The following is a 20,501-nucleotide window of genomic DNA, read 5'->3' as shown; positions in this document are numbered from 1 at the left end:
ATAGTTTACGTATTGTCTATGGCTGCTTTTACTAAGAAGGAAGAGCTGAGTAGTTCCAATAGTGACCTTATGGTCTGCAAAGCCTACTATATTTACTCTCTGGCCCTCACAGAAAAAGTTTGTGGATTGCTGATCTACATGATTGTCTCTGTGCTTGAAAAAGGCATGAAGTCTTGATTTGGCCCTGTCCATAATTGGAAGATCCAAATTCTCAGCACTCTTGATAAGTATAAGGAAGGCCAGTCATGGAAAGTTACTCAATTTTTGGATCAGCTGCACATTATGTATTTTCATGCTCTGTGGAACAGTTTAAAGTCATATAATTCCTGTAGTGTCTTATAATTTCTCTAACCACCAGCAACACAACCATAGGAAGACAATTGTTTCAATATATTCTGTAAAAATTTGTATATTTTTAAGGTAAAAATGAGAATTTCCAAATGCACCTGGCTTCTTGTAGTTCTTTTTTTATACTACAAATAAAAATATGAAACAGGATTAATATTTAACAAAAATCAAGTCACACTCCAGTGCACATTTCCTTTAAAGTCCATCTTTCATTCGTGCGCAATTTACATCAAGTGCTTGGTATAACCCCAAAATTTAAAAATAATTTATATTTAAATAGGTGTGTAAATTTAAATAAGCACACACCTATTTAAATATAAATGTTAAAGCTGCCAGGTCCAGGAAATTCAAATTTAAAGTGCAATTCTGGTGGTTGGCTATTTTAAACAGCTTCAAATTCAGAATTGAGCTGAATATCTTTTTAGCATCATCATTGTCACTTCCCTTTCTTTCTCTTTCCATCTTCCCAATAAAATACCACTAATCAGGAACCCAGTGAATCACAACGGAGAAACTGAATTTTGCTTTTTAGTGAACAAGAGGGAAAATTTTGTCTCTTGGCTAAATGGCCTCTGTTATTGGTCAGTGAAGAAAGAGGAATTAGCCTTATGTTTCAAAGAGTGTCACCTGGTTATTTTTGAGGCCCTCAAATGAAATTCTGATCAGCTCCGCTACAGAGCAAATTCTGAGGCCAGACTGGAATATAGCTGAAGAACTGCAGGAGCTTTGATGCACGTGGTTCTTTTACACTTAGAAGGAAAAAAGTTAGGTTTAAGCTCTGTTCTCTCACTACTTTAATTTATGTAACTTGGAGCTAGAGAAGAAAGAAAAATCAAAGCAAAACATAGAATTTCATTACAATCCCTAATGGAAATAATTGGTAACATGTGTACTCAATGTTACTTATTCACTCTTCTGTTCACTTGTCTCTGGTTAATTGAGAGTGGCAGTCCCAATTAAACAGCACCTAGTAGCTGTAATGACTAATTGTGAGCAGGTTAGGAGCTTTCTTTCTTTGGAAAGGTCTCTTAACTCTCCAGGGCATGTCTGTTTTGGATTGAAGTCATAACTTGGTATCAAATGATTTAAATTCAAGAAAGTCCTTTAATATTCAGGTTCAAATAAATGAATTTACACCCTATGTCATATGTTTAGCAGGTGACTGAGACCATGTGCTCGGTAGCCCACGTAGCAGAGAATTAGCATGAGTACGGGATTTAAATTAGGCTTTCTAGGGGCAAAAAGTAATGTGGTTAATGTAGCGGGCTAGAATAAGAAGTCATTGCAATGACTTCTGATTGAATCCAGGTAATTTCTTCTAAAAAGAGCTCATGCTTCTCTTCCCTTTACCTATAACTCCTTACCTATAACTCCAAAATTTTATACCCAAACACTCACTGATTTATATAGTTACCATTACCAAATTGCTGGGCTTAAACAATATGTCTCCCAAAACGCTTTGGCTAATGCGTCTATGTAATGATTATGAAAGTCTATTATGGATGATGAGGGCACATGTTATTCTCTGTAACTATCGCTATTGAATCCCCTGGACGGTTTCTTTTTAAAAAAATATATATTTTATTGTTTTTTTACAGAGAGGAAGGGAGAGGGACAGGGAGTTAGAAACATCGATCAGCTGCCTCCTGCTCCCCACCGGGGATGTGCCCGCAACCAAGGTACATGCCCTTGACCGGAATCGAACCTGGGACCCTTGAGTCCACAGGCCAATGCTCTATCCACTGAGCCAAACCAGTTAGGGCCCCCTGGATGGTTTCTAAGCCTTGTGCAGGCTAGTGGGATCACTAAGAGATGGAATATGATGGCTGGAGCTTTAGCAACACAATTCTCATTAATAGAAATGGGACTTGTGTGGGCGAGAACCATTGCCCCTTTGGGTGAGCGTGTGTACACCAAGGAGCACTTTTCAAACAAGATGCCATTTCCTTTTCCTTTACCTCAGAACCAAATTAAAATTTATGAAAGTCACCATTTCACTTGAAAAGCATTTATGGACAAAGATGGACCTTGATAATTGGGAAAATTAGCATAACCTATTTCAGGATGCATATGTGAATTTCTTTTCCATCGTTTACAGGCTCTTTCCTTTTGACTCACATTCAGAGAGGTGAGTCACACCGGTCTGCTTCTGAACCATTCACCAGCCTCAGTATAATTCTTCCATTTTTGATTCAACTTCCTATTCTGTCTCTTTTGCTTTTCTCACACTCATTTGCTGTACACATAGGCAGAATATGAGTGACACATTTCCTCAAGGGATCAGGAGAATTAGAAATGAGAATCATATGATAGTGGTCTGCCTTTATTCTTACTCACTTTTTTTTCAGGTCTACAGATAAAAGGAAACATATAGAGTCAGTCCATCAGTTGGGCTTTAGGTTCTGTTGTGAATAATAAGGATCCCAAAATATCACTGACAAATAAGATACATATTTTTTTCTGATATAAAAGTACAGAGGCTGAAATGATGATTTCTCAGTCCTCTGGGACACAGGTTGCTTCTAACTGTCCATCTCACCAAGGTTGGTGAACTGGGTACGTGACTCTCATTCACACGGATGAGCAGTAGCCTTACATTAGAGTTCCATGCAACAGGGAGAGAATTAGGGAAGGGTATGTTCCCTACATTTAAGGACACAGCTCAGATGTTACACACATCATGCCTACCTATGTCTCATGGATCAGAACTTAATCACAGCCATACCTCATTGCAACAGATGTTGAGAAATATCTTTAATTTGGGCAGCCATGGACCCAGCTAAAATTTTGAACTTCTAATAATAAAGCAGAAGTAGAAACACATTTGGAGACATCCAACAATCTCTAACATGGTCTGTCCAGGTAAAAACCAAATAGATATATGTATCTCCTTTTCACACTTAGAACACACTCATCCCCTCTCCCGAAGGATTCAAGTCAAAATCCTATCCTGTTATTGCGATAAGCTCAAGTTTCAGTATTGTTGGGTGATGTTGGGTGCATCTCATTTATGAGGTCAGAATAGAGTTCCTTTGAGACCCATAATTTTCTAATCCCATTTCACTCAATATGCCTCAATGGAGTAGTAATATAATAATGGTTGTGAAAACTCCTGTTTGGGAAAGGAGAGAATGATAATACTCTCAGTCGTTAGACTGTAGCACAACATTAAATCCTGTTGGACCAGAACAGGGACGGAGAAAGGAGGAGTCTCGTGCTCTGTGCATCTGGCAGCTCTTAGTCCTGACACTCTGGGAGGAGCTCTCTTCTGCATTATCCTCCCTGACCACATCTGAAGCAGACCTTGGGCAGTCGTCTCCTTCTCAGCCTTCTTCCTGCTGGTTTCAGGGGGTTGCTTTGTCAGGCCAGGCTTGTGGTTTCTTTGGCAATATAATTTCCTCACAAAATTAGTAAGAGTCTGCTCTGTTTGTTTCTGGTTAGTACCCCTGTGAGTAAGCAGAGCCAAAGGACTCATTGACACGTGGTTTTTAAAACGATTGACCCCTGTGTTCTGCTGACCCCACTATCTGCCTATATCAGTTGGCCAGCACTGCCGTAACACTACCACAGGTGGGGGGGCTCAAACAACGGAAATTTGTTTCCTCGCAATTCTGGAGGCTAGACATCCAAGACCAAGGTGTCAGCCCAGTTAGTTTCTTCTGAGGCCTCTCCTTTTGGCTCGCAGGTGGCCCCCTTCTCCCTGGGCCTTCCCTGTGTGTTGTTGTCTGTATCCTAGTCTCCTCTTAAAGACGTACCTGTCATGTTGGATTAAGGTCTAATGCTGCTAGGCGGCTCTCATTATCTGGCAGACAACTCTCATATGATGGAAGCTAAAAAAAGGATTTAGCTCCTGCTAAGTCTACAATTTCCTTTAAAATGGGTTCCATTTGGGCACAGAAGCAGTCAGTTTTTTCATTGTTAAAACCCTCCAAGTGTAACAGGCTTTTCCAATACCTTCAATTGCAAACCATAGGCAGAACGATACCCACTCCCATTTCTACAACTGGTTAGTTCTAGCTAGAGCTAATCTCTCTCATAGTTCTTTACTAAAAGGCACAGCACTTTGAATTTTTCAGCCATGTGACCCTGGGCTGGGTATTATAAGAGACAGTTTTATCAAATATTGAGCCATATTATAATGTGGGTGCTTGCTCCTTGGTATCACATTTTTAAGCCAATCCTAAGCATAAATCAATTTGGCTATGACTAATAGAGAGTCAAAATAACAGGGGCTTAAATGACATAGAAACTTTTCATCTCTCTTTAAAATCAAGGGGCCAAGTGGCTTCCCACTTCCCACTTCCCACTTCACCATCTCTTGGGTATCATCTTTACTGATATGGCCTTAACATCCATATTCCAAGCAGCTGAACGAATAAAAAGGAGCAGAACCTCTTCCTCTAAAGACACATCTCAGAAGTTGTATCTACTTTTATATTCCGTTGACCAGAACTTTGTCACATGGCTCCTGCTATGGAAGGAAGCCTGGGAAATATGACTATGTTGGGGGTTGCTAAATATTGGAAATTCTTATTTTTGTAGAAGAAAATAGATATTGGAAGACAACCAGAGTCTCTCCTATAGCTAGAAAAATTTGCTTCCTCTTAATTCTGCTGCCCAAAACTTTTGCGTGCTTTTCTCAACTATGTACTTTTCACCATTTAGTCTTCACAAGGGCTGTGAAAATGGGTCTCACTAAAAAAAATGGAACTTCCATTTGACCCAGTGATCCCACTTCTAGGAATATATCCCAAGAAGCCAGAAACACCAATCAGAAAAGATATATGCACCCCTATGTACATAGCAGCACAATTCACCATAGCTAAGATTTGGAATCAGCCTAAGTGCCCATCAGCAGATGAATGGATTAAAAAACTTTCGCACATCTACACAATGGAATACTATGCTGCTGTAAAAAGGAAGGAACTCCTACCTTTTGCAACAGCATGGATGGAGCTGGAGAGCATTATGCTAAGTGAAATAAGTCAGTCAGAGAAAGATAAATATCACATGCTCTCACTCATTTGTGGATTATAATGAACAACATAAACTGATGAACAAAAACATATGTAGAGACAGAGAAGCATTGATCAGATGCTCAAAACTCAGAGGGAAGATAGCGGAGGGTTGGGGTGAGGGGGAGAGATCAACCAAAGGACTTGTATTCATGCATATAAGCATAAGCGATGGATGTGGACAACAGGGGGTGAGGGTGAGGGCAGGATCTGGGGGATGAGGGGACACTGGGGGATAAGGACACATTTATTCATCAATAAAGGGGGAAAAAAAGAAAATAAAAAAAGGAAATGGGTCTCACTGGCACTATTTTACACAGGAAGAAACTAAATCGAGGGATTAAGTAACATGCTCAAAGTCACATGGCTCTTAAGTGTTGGAGCTGGTATTTGCTACTTGTATGACTAGCTCTAAAGCCTGATATGCCTACCAACTAAGTGTATTAGGGGCAGTGTGTCTCAACTGGAGGCAGTTTTGCTCCCCTGGGGCATTTGACCATGTCTAGGGACATTTTAGTTATTACAACTGAGAGATTGTCACTCAAATATAGCGGGTAGAGGTCATGGATACTGCTAAACAGCTCACAGTGCACAGAATGAACTCCCAAAGAAAAAAATTATCTGGCCTAAAGTGTCATTGCTGTCATGCTTGAGAAACCCCGAATTAAGACTCACTATCTAACATACTTGGTGTATGCTTTGGTTCTTACTAAATGATAGCAGATGATCTACTAATCTCTGGAAATATGGAACTTCCATTCCCGTGTAAAGGACTAAATTTTTCTTAGTCAATTAGGATCAATTCTTCACTTAAAAATGTGTCTGATTTACATTTTTGGGAGGTTAGGGTTAGGGAGAAAATTGAATTTTTGAAGGGAAATTTACAGAGAGAGAATATAAAACAATTGAAAATTATTTTATACATTGTACTTCTGAAATTCTTAATAGAAAATGAAACTTTCATTCTAATTCAGAAAGAAATGATGTAAATTACTAATCCATTTTCTTTATTTTTAAAGGAAAATGGCTGTGTATAATAGATACATTTGGGACATGAGCCAACATTTGATGCTACTCTGAGACTAGTTGTATGAATTTTAAATGCCATAACTGCTCTAACACCAACAAGACAAATTTTCCTTTAAACAAGCATTTACTAAGTATTTTGAGTGAACAGGTAATCCAGGTAAAGAGGACTATGACATTTTTACCCATAAAGAGATTATGGTTTATTGGGGAGAAATAACAAGCATACCAATATTCCTAATGGGATGGGATTATAGGATACAGTGGGGATTCAATGACAACGGAATGGGATACAGTAGAGATAGGCATAGTGTGCTATGGGCTCACAAAGGAGACAACTTCTATCACTGTGAAGCAGGTGAAAACAGTGAAGGCTTCCCCAAGAAGGTGAGATTTTAGTCAGTTCTTAAAGATGCTCAAGATTTGTAAGGTAGGCAATAGGAGGCTGGGGAGGGAAAAGTCCTGGCTACCTGATACAACTGTGTAGGTTTGGAATCTAGCATATATTCTGAGGCAGATCTGCCTCCCCACCCCCCGCCAACCGTGAATAGGTGGCACCTTTTTCTTTGCGCAGAATTCCTGGGATCTGGCCTCTGGTACTGCAGCTGCCTAGAGGGGAGGGTTTGTTTGTTTGTTTGTTTTAGAACTGGCACTCATGTTTCCTTAGAGCCATGAAGACACTCTAAGATTGACACTGTAGGTATTGGATGCAGTATTTACAAAGCCATGGAGGAGTGAAAGATCATGGCAAATGGATAGCTGACAATGGAGCTTGTGGAGTTGCCTAAATGCTATCACCTGTGCTTCAGGTGACTATGTGTAAGTTGGATGGACTGAGCTGGAGGAGGCGAGGTTGGAGTCAGGGGTTCACTCTGATGGCATTCTGGGCCAACTTAAGTTAGCATAAGTGCAATCAAGTCCAATGTCATGATGAGCTCTAATCCTTTGAAACTAACATTAATGGGGGCGATCATCTGCTATAAACATTTTACTGGCAGCAGGATATGAATTATAAGTAATCCAAGTTTGGAAGAAATAGACCTTATCCAAATTCCCTTTGGCACAAAGAATCAATTAAGTGACACACACTTCTCTGAAGGCTGGGAGAGCTCTTTAGAATATAGTGCAGGTCTTCCTTTCCAGATTTCAGCTAAACAAGATGTCTTCTGAATATGGGTTCTCCCTAATTGTTGGGGGGAATTTATCATCCACTGCATTTGTGTGTGAAGTAGAAAAAAATTAATATGATTCTGTGACATTTGTGATGTTGGAATTTTTTTAAAATTCACTAACTAGCACTTTCATAAACTCGTGAACTCTGAAAGTTAGAAAGGATCTTAGAAAATACCTTTGACTTCCTGATTTTACAAATGAGAAATTTGAAGTTCAAAGACATATGGGATTTGCCTGAGTCCACAGTTAACTACTGGCTGATCTGGGACCCAAACTGAATCTTCTGACTTCCTACTCCAGAATTTTCTCCATCAGAAAATAATTTTTTTAAAAAATATATTTTATTGAATTTTTACAGAGAGGAAAGGAGAGGGATAGAGAGTTAGAAACATCGATGAGAGAGAAACATCGATCAGCTGCCTCCTGCACGCTCCCTACTGGGGATGTGCCCACACCAAGGTACATGCCCTTGACCAGACTCAAACTTGGGACCCTTGAGTCCACAGGCCGACATTCTATCCACCGAGCCAAACCGGCTAGGGCTAGAAAATAAATTTTTTTAAAAAATCTAAGAATATTCAAAACTGGTAGTGATTGTTTACTTTAATTTCATAGCAAATTTCCTCAAATTCTCTGCAAAGCAGCTTGAGGGATATACTTCCTCTTAGTTATATTGATTTCAAACAACTGATTGGGACTGGTTGCTGGTTTGCTTGTGCTTTGGTGTTTTTCTCTTAATTCTTGAAAGATCTAAAAATTCGCATGTATTCTATTGTTCTTATTAGAAAAAAAATGGGGAAAGAGTCTCTGCTTTGCAAAGTGTAAAGGTTCTTCCCAGATGAATAGTCAGAGAAAAGAGCCAATTGTTAATAAAAACACTTATGAGATTAGGACAAGCTCTTTTAAGTTAATGTACGAGCACTTAATAATAAATCATCCTGGATTTCCTGCCAAAGTAAAGTAAATGTGAAGCTCAGACAATGAAATAAAGTAGCATTTTATAGTTTCTCAAATAGGTTGGAAAAGAATTCCATCAGACTTTGCAAATGGCATCTGGTAAACCCATTTGTAACTACAAATAGGAATTACTGTTCTCTGGCTGGAGAGTGAGTTTTCCAGCGTCAGATGGGGGCATTGTCACTTCATCTGACCTGGTGTTTCATAAACCACAAAGTCTGCGTCAGAGTGGGGCTCTTTCTTCTTTTGGAGTTCTCTAGGCTAGCCCAGGCTTGTTCAGGGGGCCCTCCCCATAACTTCTGAATTTTTAGAAGATTGAGGCTAAGTGTTGTCATTGTTCCAACGCAGCTCTCCTCCAGCTCTTTTCTGGGTCAGCATATTCAGATTTTCCCAGATGTAGTTTGGCCTCAGTGAGACTCGATGACTCAAGTTTCTGTTATATAAACAGGAAGGTTTGTACTTATTGCCTCAGTGTATGTTGCTAGGGTCTTTATTTATTGCATTTTATCCATAATTACCACATCCACTTTCAGGTTAAAAGGTACCTTGTCTGTGCTTTCCAAAATCTAGATGGTCTTTTGATAAAGAGTTAAACCATGCAGACAACTTTCCCTCCTCAATTTTACGAAGTACACATCACTAGTGATTCTGCCCACACACTCAGGACCTCTCTCTACCTGAGCTTTTACTGGGCACATGGCTTCCTAATGTGAGGCTCCCACTGTCCCTTGTAGCTGGTATGACCATGTGAGTAAATTTTGGCCAATGAGTTGTGATCTGATGTATGTGTGGCTTCTAGGTTGCACACCTACAAAGGTACGTGGTGTGCTCCCTAACCTGCCCTTCTCACTGCATGGGAGTTGCCTAGAACCCAGGGATGGAAACCATGTGTGGAGGTTGGCCAAGATGTCCTACCAGCCCTGTACCACTTTCCACTGAATTGTTACAAGCAAAAGAAGTAACTTCTGACTTAAGTTACTGTATTTTGGGTACTTTTGTTGTCAGCTAAGCCTTGTCCCAGTTAATGTGCCTTGCTAGAGTGTTTAACACCATTTCAAATCATTCATATCTGGATAAAAAAGAGACTGTGGAGACATTAGTTGCAACTGTAAGAAGTCCAGTGACCAAGAATGAGGTGCCCTTCAAGAGTAGGTCTAAATAGCAGAACCGTTCTCAGCACAACTACTGAGCGAGAAATTTCCTAACAACTCCACACACTCAGCAGAAGTATGTTTACCTCCGTCCAGTTCTGTCTTTGAGGAATATGTTACCTAAAACTAAAACAGGCCACGATGTAGCTTTGCTATGTATTGAGGGGTGAGTCTTCTCTGCCTGTAATGACTTCAGCTTCAGAAAATTGGAGCACTTGCAGAAGCATATTTTCAGGGAGAGGAGAATCGATTTGAAGTATTCACGGGGTACCAGATACCTAGTCACCTCACAAACATTTCACTGAATCCCTGCTACAGCCCTGTGATGCCGATGTCTTGATGTACTCTTTGCACAGATGAAACACCATCAGAGGGTTTAAGAAGCTTGTTACAGAAAGAGGGAAAGCTGGGACTTGAACTCAGGTCATTGAAGTTCCAAGGTTTATGCTTTTTTCTTTTCTATTTTAATTACATTTATTGGAGTCACATTGCTTAATATGACCATTTAGGTTTTAGGTATGGCTTTCTATGTTACAACATCTGTATGTTGCACTGTGTGCCCACCACCCAAAGTAAAATCATTTTCTGTCACCATGTATTCGACTCTCTTCACCCCCACACCTCAGGTAGTAGTGACAGTCTACAGAAGGGAAGAAATCCCTTGATTATGGACCCTAAACAATACTTTTGCTTGATACCCAAGGTACTCAGCAAATAATGCCATCTCTTTAGTCTCCACTGCGGCCCTGGCTTGCCTGCTCTGCTACTATTGTTACTTTTCCAAGCTTTCCTTTCACTTAAAGGCTCATCTTGATGTGCAGAAACATAGGGTTAACTGGGACGTTGACATATTATTCCTTCAGTAACGCTGCCTTTAGACAGAACTTATACCAAATGATCCCTGGTTTTAAGGTCCTTCACAGCCACTAGCAGAAAGTGATTCAATTTTTTTTCGCAATCTTCACTGAATAGAAATTCTTCCTTTTCTAGAAAGTAAGTCCTTTATGCTGTAATTTGGATGCATAACATGACCATCTTACTGAGTAAGGAAGACGACCAGAAATACTTATTATTCTTTGTTTAAGAGTTCTTTCTGTTTTCAGAAACTTGTTTATTGCATTACTCTTCCTCCTGCCCCCTTTGGAATGATAATCCCAGTTCCTTTAACCTGTCCTCATCTGCTTCATTTAGATCTTTGTGGGGGTTTTTTGGACATAGCTCTTTAAGATTTGCATTTTTTATTTGTGGAACCCCAGTCTAGGGCAGCAATTGATAATTTCTGTTACTCTCTAGATGCACAGTGCTGTGCTAAATGTTACAATAATGCTTATTTATTTAATGCTTTTATATTTAAAGGGGGAAATGGTTTATTTTCTATAATGTTTTTATCATTTTACTGGAGGCCCGGTGCATGAAATTTGTGCATGGGGGAAGGAAGTCCCTCAGCCTGACCTGCACCCTCTCCAATCTGGGAGCCCTCAGGGGATGTCCTACTGATAACTTAGACCTGCTCCCCATGATTCTCTGTTCTCTGCGGACCTGCCTGCTCTGGTGTCTGCTCTCTGCAAGGCTCGCTTGCTCCTCGCCACTGCAGCCAGGGGCAAGCAGGGTCCTGCTGTCTGCTCGCTGCTGGGGCCTCCTTTCCCCTCGGCACCACGAAGAGGGGCAAGCAGCACCCTGCTGTCTGCTTGCCATAGGGGACTGGGGCGCTGCTTGCCCCTCACCCCCTCAGCGAGGGCTTAAAGGAATGGGGGACCCCGGTGGTGCCGAGGGGACTTGGCACCGCCATCTTGTGGCTATGGGCGCTGCCATATTTGTTGTGAAGTGATGGTCAATTTGCATATTCCATCTTTATTAGATAGGATTTAATCCTCACCATGATTTTATGAGCAAAATACTATTCTTAGCTTTGTTCTACAACAGAGAAAACACTTAGAGAGATTAGAAAGGTTAAGTACGATACATGCTAAAATATAAGATGAGATAGTTTCCAAACTTACCCCTCAGAAAGGAGGAGATTACTTTTAGTTCAATCTTTATGAAGTCTCTTGAATTATGTGGTACTTCTTTAACTTCTAAAACCACATAAGCCTGAGGTATCCTCAGAAATTCTGATCTCCAAAGCCTAGGAGAAGAAGAATCCCTAAAAAAGGGGGCAAAGGAATTCAACAGAGATTTATTTATTACTCTTGTGATAGGCAGGGGTGGAGTGGTAACTTCATTGCAAGGGTTGGATGTCATCATAAACAGCTTTTAAAATGAGGCCTTTCAAAAGCAAGATTGCAGTTATTATATTAAATGAACACAATGGAACATATATTCACCTACAGGATGAATGAACAAAGCAAGTGTTTTACTGTTATGTGAATGGATGTCTGTGGTTTGGGATAAATGACAGCATCAAAGAACCCATCCAGAAATGAAGATGATGTCAGGTGACACTAATACCAAATGCTGCATGTGGAGAAAAGGGAACACTAGTGCACTACTGGTGGGGATGCAGCCTGGTGCAGCCACTAGGAAAACAGTATGGAGTTTCCTAAAAAAATTAAACAGGGAACTGCCATTTGGCCCTGTGATCCTATGTTGGGAATATATCCTAAGAATCCTGAAACACCAATCAGAAAGACTACATGCACCCCTATGTTCATAGTAGCGCAATTTACAACAGCTAAGATTTGGAAACAGCCCAAGTGCCCATCAATAGATGAGTGGATAAAAAAGCTGTGGTACATTTACACTATGAAATACTATGCAGCTGTGAACAAAAGGATCCCTTTGAGACATCATGGATGGGATGGACCAGAGAGTGTTATACTAAGTGAAAAAAAAAAACAGTTAGAGAAAGACAAATACCACATATCTCAGTTATATGTGGAATCTAATGAATAAAATAAACTGACGAAAAAAATAGATCCAGAGACATGGAACAGACTGACAGATCTTAGAGGGGAGGTGTGGAGGGGATGGAAAGAAATTAACCAAAGAACATATATGCATATAGAGCACAGATAATAGTGTGGGGAAGGCCTGGCAGGGGGATAGGGGCTGGATAAAGAGGGACAAAGGAGGGGCAAATGGGAGACATCTGTAATAGTGTCAACAATAAATTAAAAAAAAAAAACTTGAGGAAAATTGTTTCATGAAATGTGAGAGTGTAAAAACTATTTTTTGAAATGATGTCCCTATGATTTTAAGTATTTATATGACTAAATTAATAAAATATTGTAGACATTTATTTTATCTATATTCCCCAAAATTTATATAATTTCAGTTGGTAAGAAACATTTTCAACCTTCTCCTGGGAAAATAGAGCAATTCCTAATGTTTAAGAACATAGAGTAACTAATCCAAGTTCATGTAACTAAAAGTGGAGTAGCTGGGATTTGTGCCTAGATCTGATGCATGGACTCATAGTGATCACATGATATAATGAATTTCTAGAATCCTGGTTCTGAGAACCATTGTCCATATTTGTGCTGTTTTCTTTCTTTCTTTCTTTCTTTCTTTCTTTCTTTCTTTCTTTCTTTCTTTCTTTCTTTCTTTCTTTCTTTCTTTCTTCCTTCCTTCCTTCCTTCCTTCCTTCCTTCCTTCCTTCCTTCCTTCCTTCCTTCCTTCCTTCCTTCCTTTCTTTCTTTCTTTCTTTCTTTCTTTCTTTCTTTCTTTCTTTCTTTCTTTCTTCCTTTCTTTCTTTCCTTCTTTCTTTCTCTCTCTCTCTCTCTCTCTCTCTCTCTCTCTCTCTCTCTCTCTCTCTCTCTCTCTCTTTTTCTTTCTCTCTTTCTTTTCTTCCTGAATGTATTTTAGCAAGGTTAGATTGATTGTATGCAAGGCTCTAAGGAATTAGCCGTAGGTTATATAAGTGTTTACAAGATACAGTAGAATAAGGGTATTAGTGTGTGCTCAGTAATGAATGTTAATATTATTATCCCCCCTTTTTTGTCCTTATATGAAGTAGCTCAATTTTATATTTAAAGGGAGAAATGGTTTTCTATAACTTTTTTGGGATCCTCATTCTGCAGAAGGGAAGATGGCTCTGTACCAGGGGTTTCCACTTCCAGAAATATTTCTGACTTCTTTTGATGTAAACTTTACATAAAGCGCCTTAGATCATATAATCTCTCTACTACTTGTCTGTTCATTTGGAGAACAGGGACATATGTTTTATACTCATTTCTTCTCCTTTCTGAGTACTGCCCCTGCCCCCAACTCACACAAACTGGAAAGACATTTGGAATGATGCTTAGGCAGTCTCCCTCTTGCCTAAGGATGAGTAATTATACATGATCGAAAACACATGAAAGTGTCTTGTAAGGCTGTTAGCTTCCTCCTTTCCCATCCACATATTCCTACCATCCACTCCCACATCTTTTGTTGAAAGCTAAAAGCAACTGATATAAATTATGGGCTACAACTTCTTGGTCTAATGCACCAAATACTTTATTTCATGTATTGCCACAGGCTACTGAGGCCTGCCTTTATTCCTTTCTTTAGGAAACTGACTTTTTCCTTCCCTCTGGTTGAACTCTACATGAAGAAAGCCAATTTATTAGGCCAGTGGCAGTTACTTGGATGTTCAGACATATGGTCCACAAACTGCTTCATTCTGTTTTAAATCAGTTCCTCCTGATGGGCTCCATTCTTTCTGCCATTTATGCCACAGGTGGAGTAATGAAGATGCTTATGTGGCTTCCTGTTAATATTCTAAGGCCCCAGGCTCCCAACAGCAGGATGTCTGTTCTCCAGCTGTTTCTCCAACAGGAAGAAGAAATAAAATAAACAAAGCATACACAGTAGTCCATAGAAACCACAGGTAATCCACAGCAGCAGTAAAAACAATTCAGGGTTGCCAAACTCATCCACTATTCTCATCAGCAAGAGCAGTTTCAAAATACTTTTAGGGTAAGTTTTGGACCTAAACCTGCATATCCAGGTTTGGACCAATGAGTCCTAGCTCTCCCTCCTTGTTAATAATTTTTAAGTGGAATTCTGTGGGACGAAAAGGGGGAAACCATGGTATAATCACACACCCATTACTACCATACATTAGTTTGATCTTAAATTTGAATTTAAAATGTATCTGAATTGACAAGCCCTTCAAAATAGGACTCTGTAACACTCTTACCAATATTTTACTGCTTAATATTAGAAAACACTATTTTCCCAGACACCTAATGTAATCCAGCTAATTGAATAAGAAAGACTCGTGTTATAAAACTTGTATGTTTTAGTGATATAGAAAATGTGGATAATATGCAAGCTTCATGTGAAATATTTATTGAAAAGGAACCCAAAGCCTGATTCCTGAGTCAGTTCTATATAGATATGTAAGTTTGAAGTCCAAAGCTAATTTCTTTCTTCAAAATAACCTTGATGGCTTACTGCTTAAGACAATAGATATCACGTAAGGCCAAAATGCATTGTTAATTAATGGCCAATCATCTGACTATTATTCTCAATGTCAGTGACAATGCATCTCCAAGGAGAGATCAACTTACTTCTTAGTCATCTGTAAGATCTAAAATCCAGAACTTTTGAAATCCTGCCAATGAATCCCAAAGACTCTCTTGTTTCTTTTGAACAAGGTGTGCATTTTATTCATCTCAGTGAGAGCAATACTCAGTACAGGACCAAGTATGATTCAGAATGAAATTGAAATTGGATTAAACAAGCCATGCAAAGTCACAGACTTGAATGACCATAGATACTGTCAATGAACACTGGTGGTACAAAGCCAGTCATTCTTTTCTTCTTTTTTTTGGTATAGCAAAGGTGGAAATTTATTGAAGAACAAGTACAGACTCCCATGTCAGGAGGGGGAAAGAGTCCCCCAGAACGGACTCCCAGGTAGGGAGAGGCAAAGTGTCCGAAGCCAGTCACTCTTAATTGCTTTATGGTGACCATGGAAACACTCATGCACTATTTTATTATAGTTATTTATTAAGTTTAAAATTTATTCCAACTTTGTGGTATTATTTTTTATTATTTTTTTATTGTTACCATTAACTAATGGAAAAATCTAAGTCCGTGGGTTTCATTATCTGAGAAGTCTTATGGATGTCATAATTTAACTCCAAGATAAATGGATGCTTAAAAAATACATCTGCACACCATGGGTTTCAATTCTGTGAATATTTTGAGACTTTTTATTTTTTCTAGCCTTAACCAAGACTTACCAGAGCAATCTTAATTTATTAACAAAACCAACAACATGCTCCTTGGTTTAAGAAACTGATGACTGGGTTAAAGCTGACAACATAATTCCTGCTAATATTATGACATAGGAAAAAAAACACTGAATCTGGCCTTGGCAGGCACAGTGTCTTGGTCTTCATGCATCACAAACAAATACTGATCAGGAGCCTGGTCTGTAAGAAGTCACTGATCACTGACTCTGTACCCAACAGTGCATGAAATAGGGATGAAAGTTACAATTGCTGCCCTTTGGAACATACATACAGATTTGCTAAGAACACAGACAAGAAAACTAAGGATTGCACCACAACGCGATGAGAGAGAGAGCGCTGTCTAGCATGCATTTCTTCTTCCATTGCATTCCAATGTCTTTGGGGAAGAATTACCTTTCCTCTGTTTTATAAGTGTTAAGTGGGAGGATATTTTTCATGACAAATTCTCACCTTGGGAAACTGGAAGGGATGATCCTCCCCTCCCACCCCAGTGCAGCTGCGGTTGGTCAGGCCAGTCATGGCACCCGGGTTCATCAATGAGACCCTCTTCTTTGACTTTGACACTAAGATGGAGAGAATGGTTTCTCTGATTCTTTTGGCTATGAGGCACATGTGCCCTCTGCTTTCTTCTTGCCTTTAATTCTCTTGGATCTTGGACGTTTTCAAGCCTGTTTCTTCAGCTATTAAGCCTCTAATATATTTCCAGTAAGGTTTTGTGTGTGTGTGTGTGTGTGTGTGTGTGTGTGTGTGTGTGAGTTAATCCTCACCTGAGGATATTTTTTCATTGATTTTTAGAGAGAGTAAAAGGGAGGGGTAAAGACAGAGAGGAACATCAATGCGAGAGACACATTAATTGGTTACCTCTCGCACATGCCCCAACTGCCACTCATCACCTAGTGATGACAAATGTATATGGAGAAAAGCAAACTGCTGAAAATCCTTGTAGCTCACAATGAGCCTGCAACCGAGGTATATGCCCTTGACTGAGAATCAAATCCCAGACCGTTCAATCCATGGGCTGACACTCTAACCCCTCAGCCAAACTGGCTAGGGCAATTTTGTTTGTTTATTTATTATTTTTATTAGAGTAACTTTGCGTCAGTTTCTAATGCTTGCAATCAGGAGTCATGAAACAGTGCCACAATCCAGAGTGAGGGCGAAAGGAGCAGTAGCTTTGATCAAATGGCAGCTTGGAGGAGGCCATGCCTGAACTATGTCTTTAAGGATGAGAAGGGGTTTCCTAAGGAAGGAAGCAGCATTACAGGTAGTGGACAAAGCATATGCAAAGGCTTGCAGATTAGAGCAGCTGGGGGCAGGTGCTACTCAGAGGAAATGCAAGTAGCTTTGGTGGCTGCTCGGTAGTGAGTATGTTGCACATGTGTGTATGAGACAGACCAAATGTTGAGAGCTGAGGCTTGACACTCCTGTCAGGGATGCTTGATAGTCAGCTCTTTCCTCTAGTACAGTGGTCGGCAAACTGCGGCTCGGCAAACTGCAGCTCGCAAGCCACATGAGGCTCTTTGGCCCCTTGAGTGTGGCTCTGCTCTTTATTCATTTATCGATTGAATACCAAAGAGCCGCATGTGGCTCGCGAGCCGCGGCTTGCTGACCATGGCTCTAGTAGAATAAATTATGCCTTAGTCATTGTAATAGTATCTAACAAAGGGGTTGGCCTAGAGAAGGGGTTTGTAATTGTTTAGTGAAGAAAAGTGACAGTTGAATTCAGTTCCTCTCAGATACTTTCTCCAAGATTTTAGAGTCAGAAGGACTTGTCAGGTCATGTGTGCCCTGGGTGCCCCAAATCTAAGTGCCATTTGAAGATTGTCTCTTAAAACTGTATAATTTTATCCTTGCATTAGGAGTTATTGCCCATGGAGCATTCCAGACAATGTTGCTGTGCCTCGGAAAAAGAGAAGACTAAGGAATCCTTTCTCTTGGGTCCTTCAGTGTTTAGCAGTGTTTTCTGCCAGGAAAATCTCTCTATTTAATATGTCTTCTCTGTTGCCGTTCACTTCATTTCCTGCTGCTCTCCCCTTAGAGGATATAGACATGATGGGCTCATCACCCTTCTTGCTAATAACAGCCCTTCACATTCTTGACTTCCATTACTCAATTGCCTTTAGCTTTGCCTTTCAGTTCCCTTAGTCTGTTTTCCAGCCTTTAATCATCTCTGTGGGTCTTTTCTCAACCCTGACCAAGTGCACAAAGTGCCTCTTAAGGCACTTTTCAGTTTCAAAACAAACACCAAAGTTTCCAAGCTTGTTCAAACAGGCAAAATGAGGTGACTTTCTAAGAAAATATATAAAAGAAAAGATATTTCAGGTGTTCTTGGAATATAAAATGATACTCCAAAGAATTAATGTAGGAAGAACTCTTTCAATATTTATCTTTTCAGCCCAATGTCATTTTAGGACAGATTCTTGTTAAAAGATTTTTTTAAGAATTGGGGAAGGTCAATTTAGTAAGTGTTGAGCATCTACTATGTGCCAGCCACCTTGTGAGATGCTAAGGCAGCCAAAGGTAAAAGAGACATGATTCCTGTTATCAAAAAGCTCATAGGCTAGTCATTGAGGCAGACACAAAGAAATAAAAGCCTATTCAGTGTGACAGATATAATAGCACAAATAAGATAATGAGGAGGAGTGGGGCAGAAAGAAGGAAGATGGCATCTCTAGCTAGTGAGGTTAGGTATGAGTAGATTCTTGAAAGAGGACTCAGAGCTTTCTGTGTGTGGAAGGTAGGTAAGGAAGGGTTTTTCACTTCCAGGCAGAGAGAACTGCATGATAAGAGGTATAAAGACATAAAGCAGCATGATGTGCTTGATAGCACAGAACACAGTGAGCCTGTGATAAAAGATGAGGATGGTGAGGGCGATATCACAGAGGGCTTCATGTGCTACTCATAGGAGTTTGGATTGTATGTGGCAAGGGGAGCCATTAAGTGCTTGTGAGTAATGTAGTGATTTAGGAAGAGCTGCTGTCCAGAAGAATCACTCTCCTAAGAACAGTGGAGGGGAATGGGACTGAATTGAGGTTGGTCTGGAAGCAGATACAATAATTAAGAGATGGCTGCAATAAATAAATGAGAAATGATGGGCTTTGGTGAGTTGTGGCTACGAGGAGAAGCAATGACTGAATGCCCACAGGCAATGTTGAGGAATCCGTGATAGTTGGAAATGAGCAAATAAGATAGATGCTATAGGACATGGTGGATAAAATAATTGTCAAACAACGATTCCATTTCAGACTTAAGTTCTAGAGGCCAACTCCACTGAACTTCAGTCGCAGAGTTGAAAAACCAAGATGTTGTCTTCTAGAGCCAGTGAGGAGAATGTTCCAGAATTAGTGTCAGTTTGGGAATAGTAGAATCAGATAAGGAGCTCTAAAGAAAATCAGATAATTCAACAAATAATTAGTACGTTCATCATCCAGGATGGCCCACGAAGGGAAAATAGTGCATTTAGTCACCTGCGATTTATGTTCTTAGGAACTGTGTAAGACATAGGATACAAGATAAACTTTAGAAAGCATGCATTTCAGATGCAACCAGACTGGGGACTTTACTTTTCTAATGAGTGAGAACAACGGGCGACAGTTTGGTAACTGTGTAGTTGCTGTGATTGCTAAGTTTGTTGGCACTCTGTCAGGTGCGGCTGCCATGAAAAAAGCCCCCTTTTCTATTCTTTCCCTCCCTGAGGCCTGGATGTCATGGGAATGAGGGTTAGAGTGGGTATGAGTAAGTGCCGAGGACAGGTCAGGATGACTGAAGTCTGGTGTGTGTGTGTGTGTGTGTGTGTGTGTGTGTGTGTGTGTGTGCATCTGTTGGTTGGGAGGCGGGGGTGGGGGTTGATGAATGTATATGGAGAAAAGCAAACTGCTGAACGTCCTTGTAGGTGGCAGGGACCTGGAGCAAAGGGACCTCATGGACACTGTTGAATCTTGAGGTTCAGGGAATAAGGGAAAACGAGAGCAAGCCAGTGAACTTTCTTTAGGGGTAAGTTCCAAAACTTCATTTGAAAGTTTTCACTGTTAGTTGGGTTTTACAGCATTCGTGTTGACTCTTGATCATTTTTCTTAGAAATCTGTTGTGTTTCAAAAGGACAAAATGAGAATTAGAGAATTAGTCTAGAGAATTAGTAAAGATGAATTCTTAGGATTCCTTTAGGAATGCTGGCTTAATCTCTGTTGTTACGTGCTTTGATTCTGTAATCTAATAATAGCAATACCACCACCAACGGTAGCTAGGAGCCTGTGCTTTACATATACCATCATTCATTCTTCTCACAATGCTGTAAGGTAGGTATTATTTTAGAGATAAGGAATCTGCAGCCTCGGAGGCTAATAACATGCCCACAGCTTCATTCAGTGGTGAAGCCAGCATTCAGGACCGGGTCTGTGTGATTTGGAAGAGTTTGCTCTTCCCACTCCCTCTTTCCTCCCAGCCCACCACAGCAGGAAGTGAACAGCTCACAGCTTTATCAGAGTTAGCAAAATGGTGTCTGTGGCCTCCATGGGGATCCTGGCCAGCAACTCAGCAGTGTTTTTCTGACTTGGCTGGGCTGGCAAGTGATTCCTCTCAGGATTCTGACTGAAGCAGGGAGAGGCAACAGTAAGTGCCTGAATCATACTGCTGGCTGGCCTTGACTT

The 20,501-nt window shown here is 40.2% G+C and overlaps 1 pseudogene; it reads right to left on the bottom strand.

The window, feature by feature from the left end:
- The window catches only part of LOC132226606 (ribonucleoside-diphosphate reductase subunit M2-like), a 98,926-nt pseudogene that overhangs the window by 31,550 nt on the left and 46,875 nt on the right, over positions 1–20,501 (bottom strand).

The sequence above is a fragment of the Myotis daubentonii genome, chromosome 2, assembly GCF_963259705.1.
Source record: "Myotis daubentonii chromosome 2, mMyoDau2.1, whole genome shotgun sequence".
NCBI classification, from domain to species: Eukaryota; Metazoa; Chordata; class Mammalia; order Chiroptera; family Vespertilionidae; genus Myotis; species Myotis daubentonii.
Note: the sequence above shows the minus strand (reverse complement) of the source record. Positions and strands in the feature narration are given on the sequence as shown.